Source organism: Tupaia chinensis, unplaced genomic scaffold, assembly GCF_000334495.1.
Source record: "Tupaia chinensis unplaced genomic scaffold, TupChi_1.0 Scaffold000101_1, whole genome shotgun sequence".
NCBI classification, from domain to species: Eukaryota; Metazoa; Chordata; class Mammalia; order Scandentia; family Tupaiidae; genus Tupaia; species Tupaia belangeri.
This window is the reverse complement of record NW_006159565.1, coordinates 4,530,851-4,557,103: the sequence shown is the minus strand read 5'-3', so window position 1 is coordinate 4,557,103 and position 26,253 is coordinate 4,530,851. Positions and strand designations below refer to the sequence as shown.

The 26,253-nt window shown below is 39.4% G+C and overlaps 1 pseudogene; it reads right to left on the bottom strand.

Annotated features, from left to right (window-relative positions):
* LOC102483316 (THUMP domain-containing protein 3-like) overlaps positions 1 to 25,458 on the bottom strand; it is a 131,412-nt pseudogene extending 105,954 nt beyond the window's left edge.
* Between the last annotated feature and the right edge of the window lie 795 nt (positions 25,459 to 26,253).

Below are 26,253 nucleotides of genomic sequence, written 5' to 3'. Positions count from 1 at the left end.
CACAATCCATTCTTCTCCATTCTTCTCTCAAGATCTTAGGCACACATGAACACACACCTGGAGTGAGTTTAAGCCACTGGGTCCGGGACTCAAACCATGGTTGACTACATGGGAGTCCAGAGACATAGACATTTTGCCAACTGCTGGTACCAATTTAAATTAAATTTTTACTTTTCTGAATTATAATTTTTTATGTGTTCTTGGCTACTAATATTTGTTGAAAGCTATCCATAATTTTGCCTATTCATTTTCTTTTTAAGAATGAATTATTTATTTAATTTTGTTTATCATCATCATTATTATGACTGTTATTATTTTAATTTGACCAGAGAGAGACAGAGACAGAGAGGGAAAGTGAGAAAGCAAACTGCCATGTCTAGGACTAGAATTGCAATTGGCCATGTGGGAGTTCAGTGCTTTCACCGTCATGGCAACTGCCAGCCCAAGGCTATTAGTTTCCTAGTAAGAAATATAGGTATGTATATCTGTCTCTCTCTCTCATCAAATAAATAAGTAAATTTTAAAAAATGATGTCAGAAATATAAGATCCATAGTAATAGAGAAACAGTGTATGTGGATCTTTAAATGGTTAAGACATTATATTTACATTCACACTTCAAATGGCTGACTGTTGTTCTTTTTAGTTTTTTCTTCCGTTCAAGCTTCCTGATTGATGTCATTGAATTTTGACTATCCTCTTCATAAACCAAAAAGAATACACCTCCTAATCACTCCACCTGTAGTGGGTGTGGGTTCATTTGCCCAGCACGCAGCAGAAAGGCCAAATACTGAGGCACTAGTTTGCAGCAAGAGAATAGGCTTTATTGCAGGACAGCTGAGCAGGAGACAGGAGAGCCAGTCTCAGATCTGTCTCCCCAGTGCCTAGACTGGGAAGAATTTATGGGTTAAGGGCTCACGGAGGTGGGGAGATAAGGGTTCGTGGCTGGTGATGGAAGTTAGGAATGTTTTTGGTCTGTCTCTGTAGGCACAAATAGATTTCAGGCCTCTTCATGGGTCACGTGTGAAAATTCAGGGGGAGTTGGTATGAAACATGGCAGAAATTTGGGCACTGAGGTCAAAGGTCATTCAGTAGACAGGCAAATCTCTGCCTTGCAGACTCCAGTCAACAATGTTGGTTCTGGCTAGATTCAATGGGCCCTGAGGTCTTGCAAGGAAATATCCTGTAAAAATGAATTCACACATTTTGTTAGTTACTGGTCCCTTTTACCCCATGAAGCACAGTTTTACATCCTTCTCTTTCATTCAGTTTCAAATGGATTTACAACAAGAGCTCCTTCCTAGGGGGCCAGCAGATAGCATAGTGGTTACCTTTCTGGACTCTCACATACCTGACTGCAGTTCAGGTCCTGGACCTGGTGACTTGAAACTCACTCCAGGAGAGTGTGTGTGTGTGCCCAAGATCCAGGGAGAAAAACGGAGGAGAAGGGATTGTGGTGTAGCCATGGCCCCTGGGGGAGTGATTTTTTACTTTTTCTCTCACTGTATCTGTCTCCCCCCTCCCACCCCCCTGTAGTACATGTACCCTAAGGCAAAAATGTCTAAAAAAACATTAAAAAATAATTAAGAGCTACTTCCTAAACATTACATTGAGCAAAAGAACCAAAGTTATTCTGTCTCCAAGAAAGCACTTATCATTTGGATCTCCCAGGAAATATGTACTGTGGTTACTTCTGTAAAAATTAGGAGACTTTTACTGTATTTTCTAGAGTTGCAGCACATCACTCTCACTTGTGCTGCCAATGTAGAAGTAAAGAGGACATCCCAATCCCTCTTTATCTGCAGACCTTAAAGGACTCAGTAAGGTCTTTCAGACGGCTTTACTACAGGACATTCTCGCTTGTGCTGCATTGGCAACATGCACGATTACCAGAAAGGAAAGCTTCCAAGCACGCCATCTGTCATACTCGAAAGCCATATTCTCTGAACTGTTCATTTGCAAAGTTACCTGGAAAGCCAAGTTCATTATTAAGTTAACGGCTTTGAATATGCCAGCAAAAGATGCAGGATAGTATTATAAATAGACCTTAACTCCACGATCCAAACAAGGGAGGATTCGATTAAAGAAGATCTCATTTTCCCATTGAGTTTCTCTTACACCTAAACCCCATTTCCTACAGTGTAGAATTTTCATAAGAAACTAGAGCCAAGTACTGAAAGTTGCTAGTTCTGAAATACCCTCTCATTTCCGAACACAGGAAACACTCTGACCACTGCTAAAGGGCATGTGGGCATTTTCAATACCTCTTGGTAACATCTGAAGAAATATTCGTACATGGGATTCGGAAATAGTTCATGTTATTAAGATGCAAGTGAAATGACCTAATGAGAGGGTAGTTCTATTTATATTTCAAGGGACCGTGCCCCAAATTGCCTGTTTTTAGTAGAACCAAACTGGCAAATAGAAGCACAAAATGAACTTTAGTACCTTTATTAAGATGCTCGTGTGGCGCAGGATTAACAATTAGTTGCAGTCAATGTTGGGTGATCTTACACACAAAGCAACACACACAGGCACCCACACCCTTCCTTTATAGGTGTATCAATTCAATCCTAACTAATTTTTCCTTACAAAATCTTGAAGAAAGTTTTACCTATATTTACTATTTTTTTCCATTATAAAAGTGATACACACTTGGGGCCAGCAGGTGGTGTGGTGGTTAAGGCACTGGACTCCCACATGGTTGACCGTGGCTCAAATTCTGGATCTGGTGGCTGGCTTTCTTACTTTCCTTCTCTCTCGCTCTATCTCTCTTGCTCTCTCTCTCTGTCTTTCTCTGGTTGAATTAAAAACCAAAAATATTATAATAAGTAAAATTAAATAAAATTCATTCTAAAAAAAGTGATACACACAGCACAAAAAATTCAGAAAAAAAGACAAGATTTGAAAATCACAAATTATGGAGACCAGCAGTTGGTGTAATGGCTATGTCGCTAGACTCCCATGTAGTTGACCAAGTCCCAGACCCAGTGGCTTAAACTCACACCAGGCGCATGTGCGTGTGTGCCCAAGATCCCGAGAGGAGAATGGAGGAGAAGGGATTGCGGAGTGGCCATCCCTCCTGAGGGGTGATTTCTCGCTTTCTGTCTCTCTGTCTTTCTGGTGAGTGCACACGCTCAAGCCTCTCCCCCAGAAAAAAAAAAAAAAAAAATCACAAATTATGCCAAATTAGAGATAACCACAGTTTAATAAATGTTGAGATCAAAAGCAGAATATAAAACCACACATAGAGCCAGCCAGTGGCATGGTGGTTGGGGTGATTGGATCCATTTGGCTGACTGTATGGTTCAAGTTTGGATCTAGCTGCTTAAAAAACACACTGGGTGCATGACTGTGCTCAAAATCCTGAGAGGAAGGGGAACTGGAGGAGAAATTACAGCACGACTATCTCCTGTGGTAATGCTTTCTCAATTTTTCTCTCGTTCTTTCTCCGGTAGGTACATATACCCCCTGGAAAATGATTAATAATAATAAACTACTTATAAATTATGATCTTAATTAAGTAATTCGTATCTTAATTTCCTTAACTTAAAAGTTGTAACATTGCCATTACTTCATGGCATTTAAAAATTTAAAAGGCAACCCAAAAGTTCTGAAATGGGCCAAAATGGGCTTACTTGTGGTGTTGTAAGTAAGCAGTGTAATGCTATTCTAATAAACTAATCATTGTCTTAGAGTAGAATGCTATTTAATTAAACTAATCATTTTCTTATTGGATATTTAAGTTGTTGCTAAATTTTTAAGATTATACCTAATAGTATGATTAACATATTGTTTGTCAATCTTTTCTGCACCTATAATTATTTTATTAATCTTGATCCTTGGTAAAAGTATGACTGGGTTAGAGAATATGGTACACGTTTTATATCCAGGAAAAACGTACTCTTTCATGAGTGCTTGAAAACTCATTTAGCAGGTGCTCAGTAAATATTTGTTAGATGGGTATGCATATTTTAAAGTTCTGGTTCATCGTGCCAAATTAGTTTCTAGGCTAGTTGTCTAGAAATGCTTTAGATCAATATGAACATGACATTTAGATTTACTCTTAAATCAATATGAAAATGAGTTTCATGCCATCTTAATCAGCATTCTGTATTATAATTTACGTTTTATCTTTGACTATTCATGGGCGAAAAATATAGTCTTGTTTTAATTTTCACTTTTCTGAATTATATTTTTCTATGTGTTCTTGACTACTTATATTTCTTATGCAAATTATTCATTCATCATTTTGCCCATCTGGGAGAGGCTATTAGTTTCTTTTTTAAAAAAATATTTATTGGGAACCAGCAGTTAGCGTAATGGCTATGTCGCTGGACTTCCACGTAGTCGACCGCGGTTCACATCCTGGACCCGGCGGCTTAAAACTCACGCCGGGCACGTGTGCGTGCGTGCCCAAGATCCTGAGAGGAGAATGGAGGAGAAGGGATGGCGGCGTGACCATCCCCCCTGGGGGGTGATTTCTCGCTTTCTGTCTCTATGTCTCTCTCTCTGTCTGGCGAGCGCATGCGCCCTATAACGAAAACCTCTCCAAAAATTATTTAATTTTATGTATTATTATTCTTTTTTATTTTAACAAGAGAGAGAGAGACAGAAAATGACAAAGCAGGCCACCAGGTCTGGGACTCAAAGTCCAGTGCTTTAACCTGATGGCAACAGATCTGAGGCCAGCACCTGCTGACCCACGCCTATAAGTTTTCTGATAAGAAATGTAGGTATCTAGATACTTTTTAAAAATGTAAGTCCTAGTCTACAGTACTTTTTTTTTTTTGTAATATTTGCCCTGGTTGTCCTTTGCCTTTAATTTATTTTCATTTTAGTTCAGAAATAAATAGAAACAATTTGATCAAATCTAGCAGAATTTGCTTTTTTAAATTTCTTGCTTTGCTTTTGGATCAAAACAAACAGGTCTTATCTCAAAATTATTAAAATATTGTCACACTGAATAATTAATGTTTTAAAAAAGTAAAACTATTTTACCCATTTAGTATTTAATTAGTGTATTGTGCCATGATTAACTAATTTTTCCCACGCAGTCAACTTCTTATTTTTTGGGGTATTCTTTAGTTATTTCTTCCATAAGCAAAAGATACAAAGAGAGAGAGAGAGAGAGACAGGTACCCCCAACAGGGTCTCTTGTGTTGTGATCCAGCCCTGGCCTCAGCCAGTTTGGGGTCATGAGCACACACATGTAACTGTATATTCATGTAGGTCTCTGGATTTGAACCTGGAGCCTTCTCATGGGGGTCATATATTCATATATTTTACTCCTGTGCCACTGTTGGACTCCTAATGGGCAACTTCTAAATACCAATTTATTCTCTCTCTCTCTTTAAGAGAGATTTTTGCTATAGGGTGTGTGTGCTAGCTGGAGAGACAGAGAAGACAGAGAGACAGAAAGTGAGAAATCACCCCTCCATGGGGGAAGGACATGCAGCAATCCCTTCTCGTCCATTCTCCTCTGGAGGTCTTGGGCACGTACACACACACACATGGTGGTATGAGTTTTAAGCAACCAGGTCTCTGGGACTCAGACCATAGTCGACTATCTGGGAGTCCAGTGATGTAACCATTACACCATCTGATGGTTCTTGTTTTTTTTTAAATTTTTTTTTATTGCTAGAGGGCAAATTAATATGTTTTCTTTTTCTTTTTTTAAATCGCTGGAGGTGAAACAGAGAAAGAAAATTAAAGTGCCTCCCACCACAGGAGATGGGCATCCCACAGTCTCTTCATTCTCCTCTTGGGATTTCAATCACACACACACACACACACACACACACACACGGAGCATGTTTTTTTCAAGCCATCAGGTTAGGGACTCAAAGAGTGCAATTGACCCTGTGGGATCCAACCGCCTTAATCACCATCCTGCTGGCCCCTAAACACCAGTGTTGAATCATCAATTTTTCCTTGTTTTGTTGACGTTACCCTTATTGTAGACAGAATTCTTACAAATCTAGAATCTAGCTGAAGACTTAACTGTGCCTCTATGGCCCTTGTGTTGCTGCCACAACTTCACTTCTTAGTTATTGAGTTTTATAATACCAAGTAGAAATAATTTATTATACATGTTAAAAAATGAGCTATTTTATCCCATTTGTGGCATACAGAGTTGCACAGTAAAAAGTGAACAGATGGGGACCAGCAGGTGGCGTAGCGGTTAAGGTGCTGGACTCCTATATGGTAGAATGAAGTTTGAGTCCCAGATCTGGCGGCTTGAAAATCACGCTGGTTCCTTGTGTGCGCATACCCCAAATCCCAAGAGGGGCATGGCCATCCCCCTAGGGGGTGATTTTTCACTTTCTCTCTTACTGTCTCTCTGTCTCTGGTGAGTGCACATGCCCTGTGACAAAAACTTAAGAAAACAAAAAGAAGAGATGACTCCTAAAACTAAACCCCAGATCTGTTGCCAGGTAATTGGAGGGCCTCATGAGAAGCCTCTGAGCCCTTGTTCCTCCAACTTACTCTTATGTTAAATGAATCTAATCATCTGGCTTTGAGTCCCACGACCGTCAGTTTCTGATACCTTAGAATGTAACCGTGAAGGCTACGTGTTCTACTTTCCAAAAGTCAAGGGGAAGAGATAGACGGCCACATGAACATCATTTAATAATTGCGTGCATAACAACTCTAACAGAAAAATAAGTGTAATGCCAAAAAGAAGGGCAGAAAGAATGATTCATTGCAATTATTGGGACAAAAACTAGAAAAGGGTTTACAAAGAAAGTGATGTTTCAGCTGGGTGATGAAACTAATATGTATTTTTAAAGTTTATTTTTAGTTTTGAGAGCATGAGAGATAGAGAAACTGGCACTCTCTAAAGGATCTCATGCCACAATCCCCTCCCCTAGCCTTCTAGCCTACCAGGGTCACATTTGCACAGATATATCTGCATGACCTGGGATCCAACCACAGTCTTCCATGTGGCCTTGGCATTGCAGATCTATACCCTATCACCTGTGCAACTGTAACTGGGCCAAAGTAAATATTATTAACAAAGAAGGCATGCCCAAACACATAATTATTTGAAAGGGCATGACGTGTTACTAGACCATAAGAAGTTGGAGAAGCTGTACAGTGGCATACTGTAGCTGGAGACAGGAGGGATAGGAGGTTGGAGCCAGGTGGTGAAGGCAGAAAGTTTCTCTCTAAGTCACTGGACTTAATCTTACAGGTTATGTGCAGCCAATACTTTGGTGCTCCTCTGGTTGCTAGGTCATTGCACCCTCTCCACACTCCTATATGCTTTTGCTTGTCAGGTATTTATCTCTCTTTTTCAGAGGACTGTAGAGAGGCTACTGGAACCACTTTGCAGACAGCTGGATGTGCCTGGGATTGAATATGCCCCCACTCCAGCTACAGGTCTGTTCTTAACCCATGACAGAAGGGTGTGAGAGATGCCCAGTCAGTCCCTCCTTTCTCTGTTTTTGGTTTTTTAATCTTATTAAATTCAATTTTTGAATTCATGATATCATTACATGGTTCAATGTTCAGAAACTACAAAAAAGGATGTAAACTGAAAATCTTCCTCTCACTCCTATGTCTAACTTACCCAGTGTTCCTCTTTGAACCAAAGTTTCTAGTGTTTATTGTAGTTTTCCAGAGATATTTTATACTTATGCAGGCAAATATTTAATTCTATTGCCCCCCTTTTTACATTAGTGTGATAACATTGTCTAATTTGCTGCATACTAATTTTCTCTAAATTAATATAAATTTTATATATAGTACTTTTATTGCAATATGATTCATGCTTTTTTAAAGAATTATTTTATTGGGAACCAGCAGTTAGCGTAATGGCTATGTCGCTGGACTCCCACGTAGTCAACCGCGGTTCGTGTCCCGGACCCGGTGGCTTAAATCTCACGCCGGGCGCGAGTGCGTGCGTGCCCAAGATCCCGAGAGGAGAATGGAGGAGAAGGGATTGCGGCGTGACCATCCCCCCTGGGGGGTGATTTCTCGCTTTCTGTCTCTATGTCTCTCTCTGTCTGTCTGGCGAGCGCACGCGCCCTACAGTGAAAATCTCTCTAAAAAAAAAAAAAAAAAAGATTTTTTTTTTTTAACTTTATTTGTTGTTAAGGACACTAGGATGAACTAATTAACTCTTTTAATGTGATTACTTCTAGGAAAGTGAAACTAGTAGGTGCTCTAGTAGCTAGAAAGTAAAAGTAATTTAGATGCTAATATCATGCCTTTATAAGTGATGAAGACTTTATTTATTTGTTGATTTATTTTTAATTTGACCAGAATGGGACAGAATGAGAGAGAAGGAAAGTGAGAAAGCAAGCTGCTAGGTCCAGGATTTGTACTGTGGTCAACCATGTAGGGGTCCAGCACCTTAACTACCACACCATCTGCTAGCCCCTAATTCACACTTCTAAGTGTACAATAGATCTTAGTTTAGGGAACCAGCAGTTAGCGTAATGGCTATGTCGCTGGATTCCCACGTAGTCGACCACGGTTCGCGTCCCGGACCCGGTGGCTTAGAACTCATGCTGGGCGCATGCCCAAGGTCCCGAGAGGAGAATAGAGGAGAAGGGATTGCCGCGTGACCATCCCCTCTGGGGGGTGATTTCTCGCTTTCTGTCTCTATGTCTCTGTCTGGCGAGCGCATGTGCCCTATAGTAAAAACCTCTCAAAAAAAAAAAATAGATCTTAGTGTATTCACAGAATCCTACAACCCTCACCACTGTCTAGTTTTAGAACATATTCATCACCCTAAAAAGTTCTCATACTCATTCATAATGTAATCATTACCTATTCCTTTCTCCCCAGCTCTGAGTACTTTCTCTTTTCATATATTTGCCTACTCTGGACATCGCATATACATAGAATCATACAATATGTTTTCCTTGACTGGCTGCTTTCACTTAGCATATCTTTAAGAATCATCCATGTTATGGTGTGTATCATGACTTCATTTGTGTTATGGTCACATACTATTCCATTGTATGGATATACTGCATTTTGTCTATCCATTCATTAATTGGTGGGCATTTGGGTTGTTCTCATTGTTTTGCTTTTATGAAAAGAGCTGCTATGAATGGTCATGTATAAGTTTTTATGGACACACTTTCAATTCTCTGTGTACATAGGAATGGAATCACTAGGTTTATGGTAACTCTACATTTAACTTTTTGAGGAACTGCCAAAATATTTTCCAAAGTAGCTGGACCATTTCATATTCTCACTGGCAATGAAAGAAGTTTCTAATTTCTATTTTCTACATTTTTACTATCAGTCTTCTTCATTTTAATCACCTGATTAATGGTTGTTTGTAATTTTCGCTGGTTTCTCTGGCGAGTAGGTATATTGGAGCGCCACACTGCCTTGCAAAAGTAGAAGCTGCTGTTTTTTATAAACCAGGTAGCTGCCAGACAGGTCACATAATGACATTCTGTATGAGTAGAGCTTTTTAAGATGCTCCTAACCGTATTTTTTTCCACTATTTGTTTCCAGGCCATTGTTTTTCATAGCTACTATGGTTGTAAGACTGCTGTTTTTCAAGGGTAGCATCAAGCTGGAAAGAGAGCAATAGTTAATAGGGAGAATTAAACTATCACAAAATATACTATTATTCTCAAGCCATTTTTATGTCTTTTGCCCGTTTTCTCTGCTTTAAAAAATTAACTTCTGAGAGTTCATTAGTCTCAATACTAGCAGTGTGTTGTCTAGGTGGTTTGAAAATGTTTTTCTTCAATTCTGACTGTCTTTTCACTTTAAGATAGTTAAGATCTGTTAAGATCAGCATCTTTTATAGAGCAGAATTTTAATTTTGATGAGACACAATTCATCAAAATAATTTTTTATTTTATGAAACATGCTTTTGATGTCAAGTCTAAGAGCTCTTTGCCTACCTCTAGATCCCCAAAATTTTCTCCTATATTCTTTAAAAAGTTTTATAGCTTTGCATTTAAGTCCCTAATCCACTTTGAGTTGATATTTATGTTAGGTGTGAGGCAACTGAAAGATTATTTTATTTTTTTGCTTATGAATGTCCAGCTACTCCAATATCATTTGTTGGAAAGAATATATTTGATCCACTTATTTGCTTTCACAACTTTGTCTAATATCAATTGAACATATTTGTGTGAGTGTATTCCTGGACTCTCTAATCTTTTTTTCTCTATGATTGGCAGAGGGTGCATGCACTCAGCAGAGGTAAAAAACAAAAACAAAAACAAAAACAAAACAGAGAGCAAGGAAGAGAGAAAGCAATGGGGTGTAGTCATGCTCCAGTTCTTTCTCCTTGATTTCTCTGCCTTGTTGGGATTTTGAGCATGCATGCACATGCCTTTGGAGTGTTTTCAAGCTGCTGGGGCTTGAAATTGTCTGTGTGGAATCCAGCTCCCTTAACTATTAGGCAGTGGGGCCTGACTCCTGAGCTCTCTGTTGTGTTGGTCTATGTATCTATTACTCCTTTGCCAGTATCAGAAAGCTTGACCACTGTAGTTATATCACATTTTTTCAAATCAGGTTTCTCCTACTTCATTCAATTTTTTGAAATTATTTTAATTTACTTTTTCATATAAATTTTAGAATAATATTTATATCTACAAAAAAATCTTGCTTTCAATATAAACAATGTTAAACCTGTATATCAATATATATATTTACTATATTGTCTCTTCCTATCCATGAACACTGTATGTCTCTACATATTTCAATATTTTATTTACTTTTTTCCCTCTATCTTAGTATTCACCATACAAGTCTGTACATGTTTTACTAGATTTAAACTTAAATATATTAGTTCTTAAGTGTTGAAAATAACATTTTAAAAAATGTTTATTTTTTATTTTTTGAAAGAGAAAAAGAGTCAGAGAAATGGAATGTTTGCATCTAGATTCATGATGGATATAGGGCTACAGTTTTCTTTCTGGTACTGTTTTCATATAGATTTGGTATCAGAGTAATATAAACTTCAAAAAATTAATTAGAAAATGTTCCCTCTTTTTTGCACTGGAAGACATTTTGTAAACCTGGTGTTAAATTTTTTTGAATATTTGGTAAAATTCTTCAGTAAAATTCTGCACTTAAAGATGTCCTTCTTGAGATTAGCAGTTGGTATAATGGCTATGTTGGTGGACTCCCATGTAGCTGACCATGGTTCGAGTCCCAGAACCAGTGGCTTGAAATCACACCAGGCAAGTATGTGTACATGCCCAAGATCCTGAGAGGAGAATGGAGGAGAAGGAATTGCAGTATGGCCACCACACCCCCAGGGGGGTGATTTCTCACTTTCTGTCTCTCTGTCTCCGTCTTTCTGGAGAGTGCACATGCCCTATAGTTAAAAAAAAAAAAAAAAACCTCTCTAAAAAAATTGAAAAAAAATTGAGATGTCCTTGTTATAAGCTTTTTAAAATTATAAATTCAATTTCCATAATAGTTATAGGGATATCCAAATTAGCTATTTTTGAATGGGTGAGTTTTGGTAGTTTTTGTTTTTCAAAATACTACTTTGTATCATACAAGTTATTAAATTGATGTGTTTAGAGTTGTTTGTAGTAAATTCCCTTATTATCATTTTGATATCTTTAATTTCTCTAGTGTATTTATTTAGTGATAGTTCATTGGTAATTGGTTGGTAAATTCATACAGGTAATTTGTATCTTCTCTCTCTCTCTCTCTCTCTCTCTCTCTCTCTTTCCTGGCTTGCTAGAGGTTTTTCAATTTTAATGAATTTTTCAAAGAACTAATTCTTGGGGACAGTGCAGTGGTAAAATGTGATACGATACAAGGTTGACTCAAAAAGTAAGGTTTCAGGTTCATGTCCAGAGTGGTTGACGTACTGGACTCCCACATGGCCAACCATAGCTCAAATACTAGACCTAGTGGCTTGGAAGTCACACCACACTCATGTGCATACATGCTCAAAGTCCCAAGAAGAGAATGGAGGAGAAGAGATTATGGTGTGGCTATCCCCCTGGGGAGCGATTTCTTTCTTTTTTTCTCTCTGTCTCTCTATATCTCCAGTGAGCACACATGCCCTATAGCAAAAATCTCTCCAAATTTAAAAACGAACAAAAAAATACACTCCTACCTGAGTGAGCAATTCTTGGCTTAGTCAATTTTTGGAGGGATAGGTTTTTGCTATCGGGTGTGTACGCTCGCCAGAAAGAGCAACAGAGAGATAGAAAGCTAGAAATCACTCCCCTCCCGGGAAGATGGCCATGCCACAATCCCTTCTCTTCCATTCTCCTTTTGGAATCACTCACACCCAGCGTGAGTGTAAGTCATCAGGTCCAGGACTTGAACAGAGTGGTTCATTACATAGGAGTCCAGTGACATAGCCATTACGCCATCTGCTGGTCCTTAATCAATTTTCTCTATTGCTTTTCTGTATTTTTCGTTTCATTGTTTTCTGCTCTGCTCTTGTCTTTGTTATATTTTTTCTTTTACTTGCTTTAGGTTTATTTTTCTTTTCTTTTTCCGAGTTTTTGAGATAGCAGCTTAGATATTGATCTGAGACATTTACTCTTTCTAATACATGAACTTGGTGATATTAATTTCTCTTTTAGTTCTGTTTTATCTGTATCTTACAAATTTTAATATATATTCACTTTCATTCAATTTAATGTATTTTTATTTCTTTGAGAGTTTACTTTTGAATCATGGATTATTTAGTTGTTTGGATTCTAAATGTTAGGAGAATTTTTCTGTTAATATTTTATAATTGATTTTATAGTTTAAGCCATTGTATTCAGAGAATATATGCTTTATGATTTCAATTCTTATAAAATTTTGAGATCTATATTATAGCCCAGGATATAGTTTACCTTGGTTTATTTGTAAATGTTGATTAGACACTGTTGCTTGATGGTGTCTTTTAGATTTTGGTCGATGTCTTTAAGATCTTACATATCTTTTTTTAAATAGTTCCATAAATTCCTGAGGGTATGTTTCATTTTTATGTCTATTTCTCTCTAATATTCATATTGAGTAATTTCTTTTGTTTTATCTTTCAGTTCTTTCCTCTTTTCCTCCAGTCTGCTGTTGAGCCCAACCACTAAGTTTTTTTATTTCAGTTATTATATATATATATTTTAAAATATTAGTTCTGTTAAAATAACTTTTATTTTGTCAAACTTTTTATTGTAATTTCTAATTTACATCTAATAATTGAATGTCTTTGTAGAGTACGTATGATTTTTTAAAGCATGTAGATAGTGTATAATAATCAAATTAGTGACATAAACACAAGTGTTGGTAAGGTTGCAGAGAAAAAGGGACCTTTATGTACTACTGGTGGGAATATAAACTAGTACAGCTACTGTGAAAAACAGTATGGATATTACTCAAAAGTCTAAAAAGAAAACTACTGCTTGATCCAGTCAGCAATCCCACTTTGGAGTATATATCCAAAGGACAGGAAATCACCCTGTCTGAGACATTTGCACATTCATGTTTATTAAAGCTTTATTCACAATAGCTAAGATATGGGAGAGCTTAACAACTGAGAAATGGATACAGAAAATGTGGCACATAGGTACAATGGAATACTAATTCTACTCAGCCATAAAAAACAAAAACAAAAGCAAAATCCCAATAAATTTCTGTCAGTCAACATCAACTGGATAAACCTGGAAGATATAATAACCCTAACAAAACAAATATCAGTTGTTATATTTTTCAGCTCTAAAATTTCTGCTTGGTTCTTCATTATATCTTCTTTTTTTTTTTTTTTTTGAGAACTTGTACTGTTTCATTTGTTTCAAGTCTGTTCATAATGGTTCATCAAAGTATTTATGTGATGGTTTATTTAAAATTCTAATTTAAAAATTATCACATATCTATCACATTAAAATTGGCATATAGGAATTCCTCTTTTTATTTAATAGGGTCCTCTAAGAAGAGAATACCCAAGGAGTAGCCCTTAACCAATGAAAATAGCAGTTACTAGATAAATACACATTTCTTCCCTCCTACTGTATTTCACATAGACTCAGAATGTCTCCAATAAGACTGACTTTAGTTACCCATAATGATACCCTTTTATTAAAAAAAAAATTAGTTAACTTATTTTTTTCATGAGCGAGGGGGATACTCTTGACAGGATTGTCACACTGTGACCTGCCCTCAGCCTTGCAGCCAGCCAGAATCATAGGCACTGATGTGAGTGCATGCAGCAGGTCCAGGTAGACACAAATTGCAGACCTGGAACTTTGCCTGTACCACTGTATATCTGCACCCCACTATGGTAACATTCTATTTAATGTTCTCTTAGCTTTTCTCCCTTCCTTGGCTTACTTTCATAGTTCTTTACCCTGCTTCTGTGATTGATTACCTCTCATGTTCCTAAGTCCATGTCTTGGGGTCCTCTTCTATTTTTTTTTTTTTTTTGATGGTGGCATAGTTCTGAGGTGAGAGCTGATGAAGAGAAATGATGACAGCTCTTCATACTCTCTTTTTTATACTATGAGATGAGATTAGGACAAGAAACATAATATATATCATTTATATAGAATCTCCACACAGATATTAAAAAAAAATATTCCTTTATAAGAGAGAGAGACAGGGAGAGACAGAGATAGGTTTATTTTTTTATTTTAAAGAATTATTTTAAACTTTATTTATTTATTTTAATTTGACCAGAGAGAGACAGAGCGTGAGAGTGAGAGTGAGTGAGTGAGTGAGTGAGAGAGAGAGGAAAAAGGAAAGTGAGAAAGCAAGCTACCATGTCTTGGACTCAAACCATGGTAGACCATGTGGGAGTCCAGAGCCCTTAACCACCACGCCACCTGCTGGCACCAAGAGATAGGTCTTTTTCACAGGACCTTCCCTTGTTACCATCCTCCTGTCCTTGCCTCCACATTAGCTAGGATTACATGCATGTGCAGCCATGCACAATGTGTTCAGGTTGTCCTGGGAACCAAACCCAGGCCACACATGCAGCCTTCAGCCTCCCAAGTGGTGGCATTATCTGTGTACCATTGTGTCTGGGCTAGCATGGATCTTTAATTTATAATACTTTGTCTGGTTTTGAGTAAAGTCCTATTATATGTGATGTAGCCTAGTTAACTTTGAGAATGGCTCTGTTTTTTAAAGTACAACTAAACAAAACCCACATTACATGTATTCTATAGCCTCAGTTAAAGGGAATGTAATGCCTGGGGAACCTGACTTCATAGAGCATACTCTCCAATATTACCAGGTTGCAACATTAGAAACCAGCTCTAACCTCTGGATTTGGAGTTTTTTAAAAAATATATATTTTTAATAAAGTTTATCTGTTGCTTCCATGAGCAAGAGAGAAAGACAGCAGCCCCAATAGGGTCTTGACACCATGTCCCACCCCAGTTTCAACTGACCCAGATCTTGAGTGTGCACATACCCAGAATACTCAGGGAAATTTCCAAATGTGAATCCAGACTCTTCCCCTGTGGGTCAGCCTTGCAGAATGTTGTGTTTTGCTTCTGTGCCACCATTCCAGCCCCCAACTTCTCTTCTGAACATGACTTTTCAAGGTTACCTTGTCCTCCCTTCTTGATCTCTGGATCTCCTGGCTTTAGTCAAACTCATACAAATTCTGACTTTGGCAGAGAGATAATCAGGCTCCAGCAGTGGGCATTTGGAAGCCACACGAAGAGCCGCATGAAATGAGAGTAAGTGCTTCTCTGATTCCATTCTGATTGTATTGCTGCTACTCAATGCTCTGGGAAGCGAAATTCTTCTTGATTAAAGGGGAAAAAAAATAGCAATTTTTTCTTACCAGTGCTTGTTCAACATAGGTTATTTTGACAAGGACATATTTGAGTAATTCTGGGTTATGGAGTGAAAATGACAAGTTTTATTTATTACCCTCAATTGGCAATAAGATATACCACAGTGAATTCAGCTCCATGTTCGTGCAGGGCAGCATCAGGGAGAGACTGCACGTTGTAAGCACATTCTCAAGGTTCTTGTTATATCATGAAACCAAAGGGAGTGATAGATGTAGAATTAAGAAAAGAAATCTGAGAGAGATAGATCTCTGTCTGCAAGCTCAGGTGTGTAATAAATATATTTGATTTATTTTACCATGACTTGAATTAATTCTTCAATTCTGTTTCTGCCAGAGTGATAGAAGCTGGGAACAGGATGCTTTTGTTTCCAGGAGGAATTTCTCTGAAAAAATTAAGACATGAGAAAGACAGATACTAAAGGAGGAGTAGGAGGGTGGTCTGAAGGGCCCAGAGACTCCAACCTGGGCATATTGGGAAAGGAAGGTACATGGGGCACTTTGAGGACCACCCACAGTGCAGAGGGGCTACAGGAGGTGCAACCATGGACAGCGGGATCAGTGCCAACCAGGAATCCTAGGTTTGAAAACCAGGAGCTGGCACCTCAAGTCATCTTTCCCAGTCTTATAAGAGAGGTAGGTAGTGGTGATGTTAAATTTTACCTGAAAGTTAAGAAGTCACTTTATGGGAACCAGCAGTTGACGTAATGGCTATGTCGCTAGACCTGGACCCGGTGACTTAAACTCGTACCAGGCACATGTGCATGCATGCCCAAGATACTGAGAGGAGAATGGAGGAGAAGGGATTGCAGCATGGCCATCCCCCCTGGTGGGGTGATTTCTCACTTTTCGTCTCTCTATCTCTCTGGCAAGTGTATGTGCCCTATAGCAAAAATCTCTCAAAAAAAAAAAATTAAAGAAGAACGAAGCCACTTTACCCTTTTATGTTCTAGAAAATGGCTTTCTTCAAAAATCTCTTCCTTGGAAGATTAGGTAAAACTCAGGGATGTCTGCATTTACCTCTGACAAAGGCAGACTCTCTAATTTCTCTTTTGAATTTTTTGCCTTATAAACTCAGCTGAACTGCTTGTCTAGTTGGAAAGAAATGCTTGTTAACCAAGCTTTGATTAAGCCTCTCCTTCCTCCAGGCTTACCCTCAGCCAGAGCCACCACATAAACCTCTGGAAAACAGGTTAGACTCAGGGTAAAACATTCTCCAATCTACTATCTGATAATATCACTATCATGCCCCTTCTTCACACCGAGCTCTTTCTATTTAGTGCTCGATAAAAGAAAATTCTCTTGGCCTCACTCTGAGACACTTGCAGACCTTAGGGTAATAGCATTCTCCCTATTGTGATAGATCCTTTTCCCCTTGAAGTAACCCTCTCCTTGTTAAGTGGATTTGTTTTCTATTTGACAACAGGTATTTTGATAACCATTCTGTGGAAGGGGAAATTGAGGTGGCAGGTTCCTGGGGTCTAATGCTCAGGTTAATGGGGAAGTTGAAGAGGATAAATTCAGGGACCAACAGTTAGTGTAATGGCTATGTCGCTGAACTCCATGTAGCCAACCGCAGTTTGAGTCCCGGACCCGGTGGCTTAAACTCATGCTGGGCATGTGTGTGTGTGTGTGCCCAAGATCCTGAGAGGAGAATGGAGGAGAAGGGATTATGGAGTGGCCATTCCCCCTGGGGGGTTATTTCTCACTTTCTATCTCTCTGCCTCTCTGTGTCACTCTGGTGAGTGCACACGCCCTATACAAAAAAATCTCTCTAAAAAAAAAAAAAAAAAAAAAAAAAAAGGATAAATTCAAACCAAGGTCCTCTCCAGACTTCAGTTCTGGGGATTTTTATACTGCCATATGGATTCTCTTTAGATGCTTGGGCAAGAGATTTCACTTCTATAAATGGAGGAGGTTGGAATAAAGACTCTCTTCAGTTCTACCTGTGGTAGGGATGATACTGAGAGGACTAAAAGCCCCAGGGTACTTCCCAAAATAGCCGTGTCAGATGGGAAGGCCAGACAGAAAACATTCCTGTAGGAACATAAACATAAAAGGAGACTATAGGCTCAGCATAGGTAGGGGAGTTGAATCTGCCCATCCCACCTAAAATCTAAAAATAATAAATCCATTTGGCAAGGTTTCTCAATAAAAGAACATGTCATATGAAATTTTGGGGTGTACCCTAGCTTATTCATCATAGCACTGGGGTCTGCATCTGACTTCTGGATGCCTAGAATTATCTTCTGTCTTTCCTGTGAGAGTGAATTATTTCTAAGGAAATTCAGAGAAACCTTCAACAGAGTCTCTGTGTTACGTGAAGGAGATCTGTGTGCGGCAGCAGGAACATCACCGGGAACTTGTTAGATGCAACCCAATGGAGACCTCGTGGCTCAGAACCTTTTAGGGATGGGATTCAGCTTCGTTTGTCCTAACAAGCCCTCCCAGGGGTTTTCATCACATGCAAGGGTGACCTGTTTCAAGATGAGCTCTCAGATGGGGTCTGCCCCAGTGAACAATCCTACAGGGGAAGATGACTTTGCTATTCCAGGGTCTTTCCTCCCCTGACAGCTTTGCTTGGAAGGTAACTCATCTCCACCTCTCCCGATTGCTCTCCCTTCCCAGATGTTGTTAATAAGTGTTTTTCTTTTCCTTCCTTTCTTTCTCTTTTTTTCTTTTCTTTCTTTTTTTTTTTTTTTTGTGGCAGTTCTCATATTCAAAGAAAGAAATCAAAATGTATTGAATATCCATGAATGTGCCAGACTCTTGGGCTTGGCACTTTTGATGAGTTATTTATGTGATCTTCATAACCTCAAGAGAAGAAAAACATGTCCCATATTTCATCCAGAGGGATGTTTGAATTTTATTAGAGGAAACCTTGAAAATCTAAAAGACTTTATGACCTAAAGGAATGTCTACTGGTGGAATTTCATGTGCCTTAGGGAATAGAAGAGATATTTTTATCAAGCAGAAAAGCCGGCTAGCACATACAGTGAAAGGACCGCACTTCTGAAGGGCAATCTGTCAGTGCTTAGAGAAATGGAAGCACATTCATCTTGTATGACTCAGCAATTCCACTCTGGGTTAAAGATCCTAAAGAAACTCTCCCCCCAGGTCTGTAGGAAACATGATGGATGATCTTGCAGCGTTGTTTGTGGTGTTGGTGAGACAGAAGGTAAAGACAATCCCAATATCCATCACCACGGGATGGATAAAAAACACAACAGATGCCAACTTGGGGAGCAAAGATCTGCAGATGCTCACAGCAACACAGAGAGCACTTACAAGTATAATGCTATATAAGAAAGGTTTGTAAGCAAAACTCCACTTATGTAAACACAAGAACAATATGCAAGGCTAGCAGGTGGGATATTGGTTAAGGCAGCTAATTCCCATAGCTGCCTGCCTGGTTTTCAAAGAAAGAAATCAAAATTCATTGAATATCCATGAATGTGCCAGACTCTTGGGCTTGGCACTTTTGATGAGTTATTTATGTGATCTTCATAACCTCAAGAGAAGAAAAACATGTCCCATATTTCATCCAGAGGGATGTTTGAATTTTATTAGAGGAAACCTTGAAAATCTAAAAGACTTTATGACCTAAAGGAATGTCTACTGGTGGAATTTCATGTGCCTTAGGGAATAGAAGAGATATTTTTATCAAGCAGAAAAGCCGGCTAGCACATACAGTGAAAGGACCGCACTTCTGAAGGGCAATCTGTCAGTGCTTAGAGAAATGGAAGCACATTCATCTTGTATGACTCAGCAATTCCACTCTGGGTTAAAGATCCTAAAGAAACTCTCCCCCCAGGTCTGTAGGAAACATGATGGATGATCTTGCAGCGTTGTTTGTGGTGTTGGTGAGACAGAAGGTAAAGACAATCCCAATATCCATCACCACGGGATGGATAAAAAACACAACAGATGCCAACTTGGGGAGCAAAGATCTGCAGATGCTCACAGCAACACAGAGAGCACTTACAAGTATAATGCTATATAAGAAAGGTTTGTAAGCAAAACTCCACTTATGTAAACACAAGAACAATATGCAAGGCTAGCAGGTGGGATATTGGTTAAGGCAGCTAATTCCCATAGCTGCCTGCCTGGTTCGAGTCCTGGATATAGCAGTTTGAAAAACATACTGGGCATGTGTGTATACGTGCTCAAAATCCAGAGAGGAGAATGGATGAAACAGGATTATGGTATTGGTCATTCTGCCTGGGGGGTGGTTTCTCATGTTCTTTGTCTCTGATGAGCCCATATGCCTTATAGCAAATTTTTAAAAAACACATTTCACAGACACACACACAAAAAGGGATGAGTATCAAATCATTGGGATGTTTGTCTATGGTGTGGGCATAAAGAAATGGGACTGGGGAAATGGGACAAAAGAGGATTTAATAAAACAGGAGAAATACTCTACACCATCAATAATGAGAGTATGCCATGAACTGAGGTATATTAACCAAGTTCTCTGCACCTGAGGTAAGAAAAAGAAGAAAGGAAGAAAGGAAGAGAGGAAGGGAGGGAGGGGAGTAAATGGTAACCGAGTCATAAGAAAACCAAAGCGACTCCATATTACACCTAGTATTGAGTCCATCTTAATAGATTAAAATTTAGGAAAATTTGTCTTTAACATCTATCTTTTATTTTACAATGAGTCTTAACAGAACCTAGCCTTTTACCTCTCCGCCCCCCCTCGGCAGATGGAGCTTAATGCTTAACCAATAGAAGTTAACAATAACCTTCCTGTACAGATAGGGAAGGGAAGGATGCCACCAGCCCCCTCATATTAAGGATTTATCAGCCTCACCAGCTTCTAAACCAGGAGTTAAGACGTCTTGATTGATTCTATTTGCTTCTGACTTTTTCTTTCTTGTCTTTGTTTTTATTTAGAGAATTGTTTGTTTTTTGCATATTTCTGGAGAGACAAAAATAGAAAGCACAAAATCATTCCCAGGGGGATGATCATGCTACAATCCCTTTTCCTCTATTCTTCTCTTGGGATTCTGGGCATGCACGCACATGTGAGTTTCAAGCTGCCGGTCCTGGGACTTGAGCTGTGAGGGTCCAGCAACATAACCATTACACCATCTGCTGGTCCCTGCTTCTGTCTGGTTAATTATTGCTTATATTTAAGACTCTTGAAGAGAATGGAAACTAGAAATCAGTCATTCCTTGCTGCCCTATATGTTGGGAAGGGAAAGTGCCCCTTCAAGCAGTGCTTGTGCCCTGACACTCTTAGGTCTCCTTGTGATGCTGTGATCCTGCCAAAGGCAATGATAAAAACTCCTCATCACTTTTGCCCCAAGAGAATGAATAATTTGTCTTTTTTTAAAAAAATTTTATCTCACATTGGGACCAGCAGATGGCATAATTGTTACATCGCTGGACTCCCATGTAGTTGATGGTTTGATTCCTGGACCCAGTGGCTAACAAACTCATGCCGGGCACTTACGTGTGTGTGCCCAAAATCCTAAGAGAGAATTTAGAAGGGATTGGAACATGGCCATCCTCCCCAGGGGGTGATTTCTCACTTCCGTCTCTCTGTGTCTCTCTGCCTCTCCGGTGAGTGCACATGCCCTATAGCAAAACCCTCTCAAAAAAATGTATCTCACACTGATCTCTTCCTCTATATAAGTTTTGTATCTTGTCTAGTAATACAGAAACAGTCTGGATTGTGTTCCACTTTTTCCCTGGTGTTGGCATCACTGAGTAAATTTCTTATTCACCAACTTTTGCTTCTTTGTCAAAGAGATTAGTGGTACAGACCTGATTTCTGGTCCTTGGAATGAGCATCCCTGCCCTGTTCCAGCATCAGAAGGAAGAAAATAAGACAGAAAGAAGGAAGGAAGGAAGGAAGGAAGGAAAGAAGGAAGGAAGGAAGGAAGAAAAGGAAAACATAAAAATGAAAGTCCCTAGACAACTTCTGATGGGCTTTGTAGGACTGAGACCAACACGAAGAGGTTGCAGTATCTATGCATGGAGGCCCAGTTGAGCACATGTTAGTTTGGTACATAGAAGTCAACTATGGCTCTTGAAGACCTGACAGTGGGATCTGCGTTTTGATAGCACTAAATCTAGTGATTTTTCTCTCCCTGGCTCAGAGTGGATTGGGGATTCTTGGGTAATAGCTGAAGAGTTCTGTCTTCTCTCTTGGAAGATCCACACCCAGGCCAGGTTTTTGACTGGTATTGGAGGGACCTTCAAGGTGGCTTATTCAATCCTTCATTTTATGAAAGAGTTGAGGCACTAAGGGGAGAAATACCATGATTGACAGAGCTGGACTAGAACACAACATCTTGATTCCTGGTAGGACCATTTCTGAATCTCACTGTGCAGTATTTGAGAAACATGTATCCCAGGTCCCTGTTTCTCTGAAATTTGTATTGAGTAGGTCTGAGGGAAAGTTCATGAACCTGTGCTTCCCAAAAGTTCTCTAGTAGCACAGAACTGAAGCTGAGTTTGAAAAACATATTCTGCCCTCAAAGCGCCATTGCAAAGGAAGATGAAGGGACAAGGTTTAAGGCATAGGTCAATTTTGTTTTTTTGGCATAGGTCAACTTTTTGAGAATACTTTGTATTAAAGAGGCTGCTGTAATTTAAATGTGACCCTCTTAAAAATTTTTATTTTATTTTTTTGGAGAGGTTTTTGCTATAGGGTGCGTGCATTCACCAGAAAGACAGAGAGAGACAGAGAGACAGAAATCAAGAAATCACCCCCGGGGGGGATGGCCATGCCACAATCCCTTCTCCTCCATTCTCCTCTTGGGATCTTGGGCACACACACACATGTGCTTGGCATGAGTTTAAGCCACCAGGTCCGGGACTTGAACCGCGGTTGACTATATGGGAGTCCAGTGATGTAGCAGTCTGGATTGTGTTCCACTTTTTCCCTGGTGTTGGCATCACTGAGTAAATTTCTTATTCACCAACTTTTGCTTCTTTGTCAAAGAGATTAGTGGTACAGACCTGATTTCTGGTCCTTGGAATGAGCATCCCTGCCCTGTTCCAGCATCAGAAGGAAGAAAATAAGACAGAAAGAAGGAAGGAAGGAAGGAAGGAAGGAAAGAAGGAAGGAAGGAAGGAAGACAAGGAAAACATAAAAATGAAAGTCCCTAGACAACTTCTGATGGGCTTTGTAGGACTGAGACCAACACGAAGAGGTTGCAGTATCTATGCATGGAGGCCCAGTTGAGCACATGTTAGTTTGGTACATAGAAGTCAACTATGGCTCTTGAAGACCTGACAGTGGGATCTGCGTTTTGATAGCACTAAATCTAGTGATTTTTCTCTCCCTGGCTCAGAGTGGATTGGGGATTCTTGGGTAATAGCTGAAGAGTTCTGTCTTCTCTCTTGGAAGATCCACACCCAGGCCAGGTTTTTGACTGGTATTGGAGGGACCTTCAAGGTGGCTTATTCAATCCTTCATTTTATGAAAGAGTTGAGGCACTAAGGGGAGAAATACCATGATTGACAGAGCTGGACTAGAACACAACATCTTGATTCCTGGTAGGACCATTTCTGAATCTCACTGTGCAGTATTTGAGAAACATGTATCCCAGGTCCCTGTTTCTCTGAAATTTGTATTGAGTAGGTCTGAGGGAAAGTTCATGAACCTGTGCTTCCCAAAAGTTCTCTAGTAGCACAGAACTGAAGCTGAGTTTGAAAAACATATTCTGCCCTCAAAGCGCCATTGCAAAGGAAGATGAAGGGACAAGGTTTAAGGCATAGGTCAATTTTGTTTTTTTGGCATAGGTCAACTTTTTGAGAATACTTTGTATTAAAGAGGCTGCTGTAATTTAAATGTGACCCTCTTAAAAATTTTTATTTTATTTTTTTGGAGAGGTTTTTGCTATAGGGTGCGTGCATTCACCAGAAAGACAGAGAGAGACAGAGAGACAGAAATCAAGAAATCACCCCCGGGGGGGATGGCCATGCCACAATCCCTTCTCCTCCATTCTCCTCTTGGGATCTTGGGCACACACACACATGTGCTTGGCATGAGTTTAAGCCACCAGGTCCGGGACTTGAACCGCGGTTGACTATATGGGAGTCCAGTGATGTAGCCATTACACTATCTGATGGTCCTGACCCTCTTAAATTTACATGTTGAAATTTGTTGAGTCATTGTAACAGTGCTGAGAAGGTAGAGACTTAATTCAGTTATGGTATTGAAAGGTAGGATTTCTGAGAAGTGATTAAGCATCAAGGTGGGGCCACCATGACTGAGTCCTTGTGGGTTTCAAAGGAGATGCATGGACGCAGACATGTGTGCTCCCTCCACTGTACTGTCATACAGCAAGAAGACCCTCAGTCGATGTCAGCACTATGTTCTTGGACTTCCTAGCCTTCAGAACCATGAGCTATGTAAACCTCTAGCTCCTTAAATTACCAGATTCAAATATTTTTGCTACTAGCAACACTTGAGACTAGAACAGAGGTTGATGGATTTCTCTTGTGAGAAATATCTACAGGGCATCCCAGATAGATAGAGAGGTCATTGAGGGTACTCTTTGGAACTGTGTCATCCAACTGCCAGGGCATCCTACTCTTCCGTCTCATCTAATCTGCAGTGGGACAAACCACTTGGTGACAATCAACCCATGTCTACTCCCTCCTTTGTTTGTTCCTTAGGTAATTACTTAGAGATGACTGTGAAATGTATTACACTGGGTGCCAGGGACAATGTATAGAAAGGAGTTATGGAGCCACCCCTTAAAACCAGGGCATTTGGGGGAGGTAAGTGATGCACCACACGAAGGACAAGGAGCCAGAGGATGCTAGAGACAGATACACTGAGATTTGGGTTAGTAAAATAGCTTCAAGTCTTTCTCAGGTGGTATTTTTATTGCAACAAATTTTTCACATTTATTCCTCAATACTTCTTTTGTTTGCCAAAGCTATGTACAGTATAGCAATTTTTATTTTTAGGTTTTTACATAAGAAGGGTTTTGCTCGCTGGAGAGAGACAGAGATGGTAAGAGGAAAAGTGAGAAATAACCTCCCAGGAGTGTTGGTCATACCACAATCCCTTCTTCTATATTCTCCGCTTGGAATTTTAGGCACTCATGCACACCAGGTCTGGGCTCAAACCACAGTTGGCCCTGTGGGAGTCCAGCCCCCTGGCACCCCCTATAACAATTTTGCAAGTGACAGAAGACATGTCTCTACTTTGAGATTATGAGGTTATTATCAATGTCTTGGGACTGTTGGTAACCTTAAGATGGTCACTACAGATAATGATCTATAGTTTCTTCCTTCCTTCCTTCCTTCCTTCCTTCCTTCCTTCCTTCCTTCCTTTTTTCCTTCCTTTCTTTCTTGCTTTTTTTTTTTTTTAGAGGTTTTTCCTATAGGGAGCGTGAACTCGCCAGAAAGGCAGAGAGAGACAAAGAGACAGAAAGCGAGAAATCACCCCCCAGGGGAGATGGGCACGCCACAATCCCTTTTCCTCCATTCTCCTCTCAGGGTCTTGGGCATGCATGCACATGCACCTGGCGTGAGTTTAAGCCACCAGGTGTCGGACTTGAAGTGTGGTCAACTACATGGGAGTCCAACAACATAGCCATTACTCTAACTGCTTGTCCCAATAATGATCTATAGTTTCTAATTCAATGTTGACAAAGTCCTTCTGTCCATGGTAAATATCTATTGAATTGTTTGGCTTGAGCTTGTTTTCCTTCTCTGAATGCAGGTAATGAGAAACAGCCATGTTTTATCACATGATTCTGTTCTGGCTTCACTGGATTGATCTAAGAATGGGTCTGTGGCCCAGGCTAGGCCAATCCGAACCCTTCTTTAGGAATTTTGGATTTGGGAACAAGAGAGATGATACAATCTTGTGCTGATTTCTGAAGCTGAGTACTACTCTGGGCCAGTCACTGTCCTGGGTTCCAAAGCTATAGCACCAAAGGCAGCAGATAACATGTCTTCTTTCAGGGTGAGCAGCTATCATCTGGTAGGGGTGGGGAGACATAATACATAAACACGTAAATCAATAAATGTCTAAATGTAAATATAGATTAAGGCCAGAATTGGTCAATGATCATGATAATGATAAATCATAAGTAATATAAATTATTTTAATTATAACAAAAATAGCAGAAATACTATGGATATCTTTTGAGGCACTTAACTTACGAAATTAAATTATTATGGCTTTACATATGTTAACTCATTTAATTCATACAACCACCCAAAGGTTCTATGTCTAAACCCATTTGGGAGAGAGTGCTCATTTCAGTGAAAAGCAATGGTAAAAGCTTTGAAGAAAGACTTAGAGGTATGAGACAGCATTAATGGTTTCAGATTTTTCTAAAGCTTGACCATGTTCCAGCCGTTGCAGTTGTTTATCTTGTTTAGTGTTTTATTCATTTCATGAGCTAATAAATTTCCCTCTATCCTCAAAGTTTATAAACTGAATTTTTTAAAAAAAAATTTATTTCTTCTATGATTGAGAGAAACAGAGAGACAGAATTCCTAGGAGTCTTGACTCCATGATCTGCCC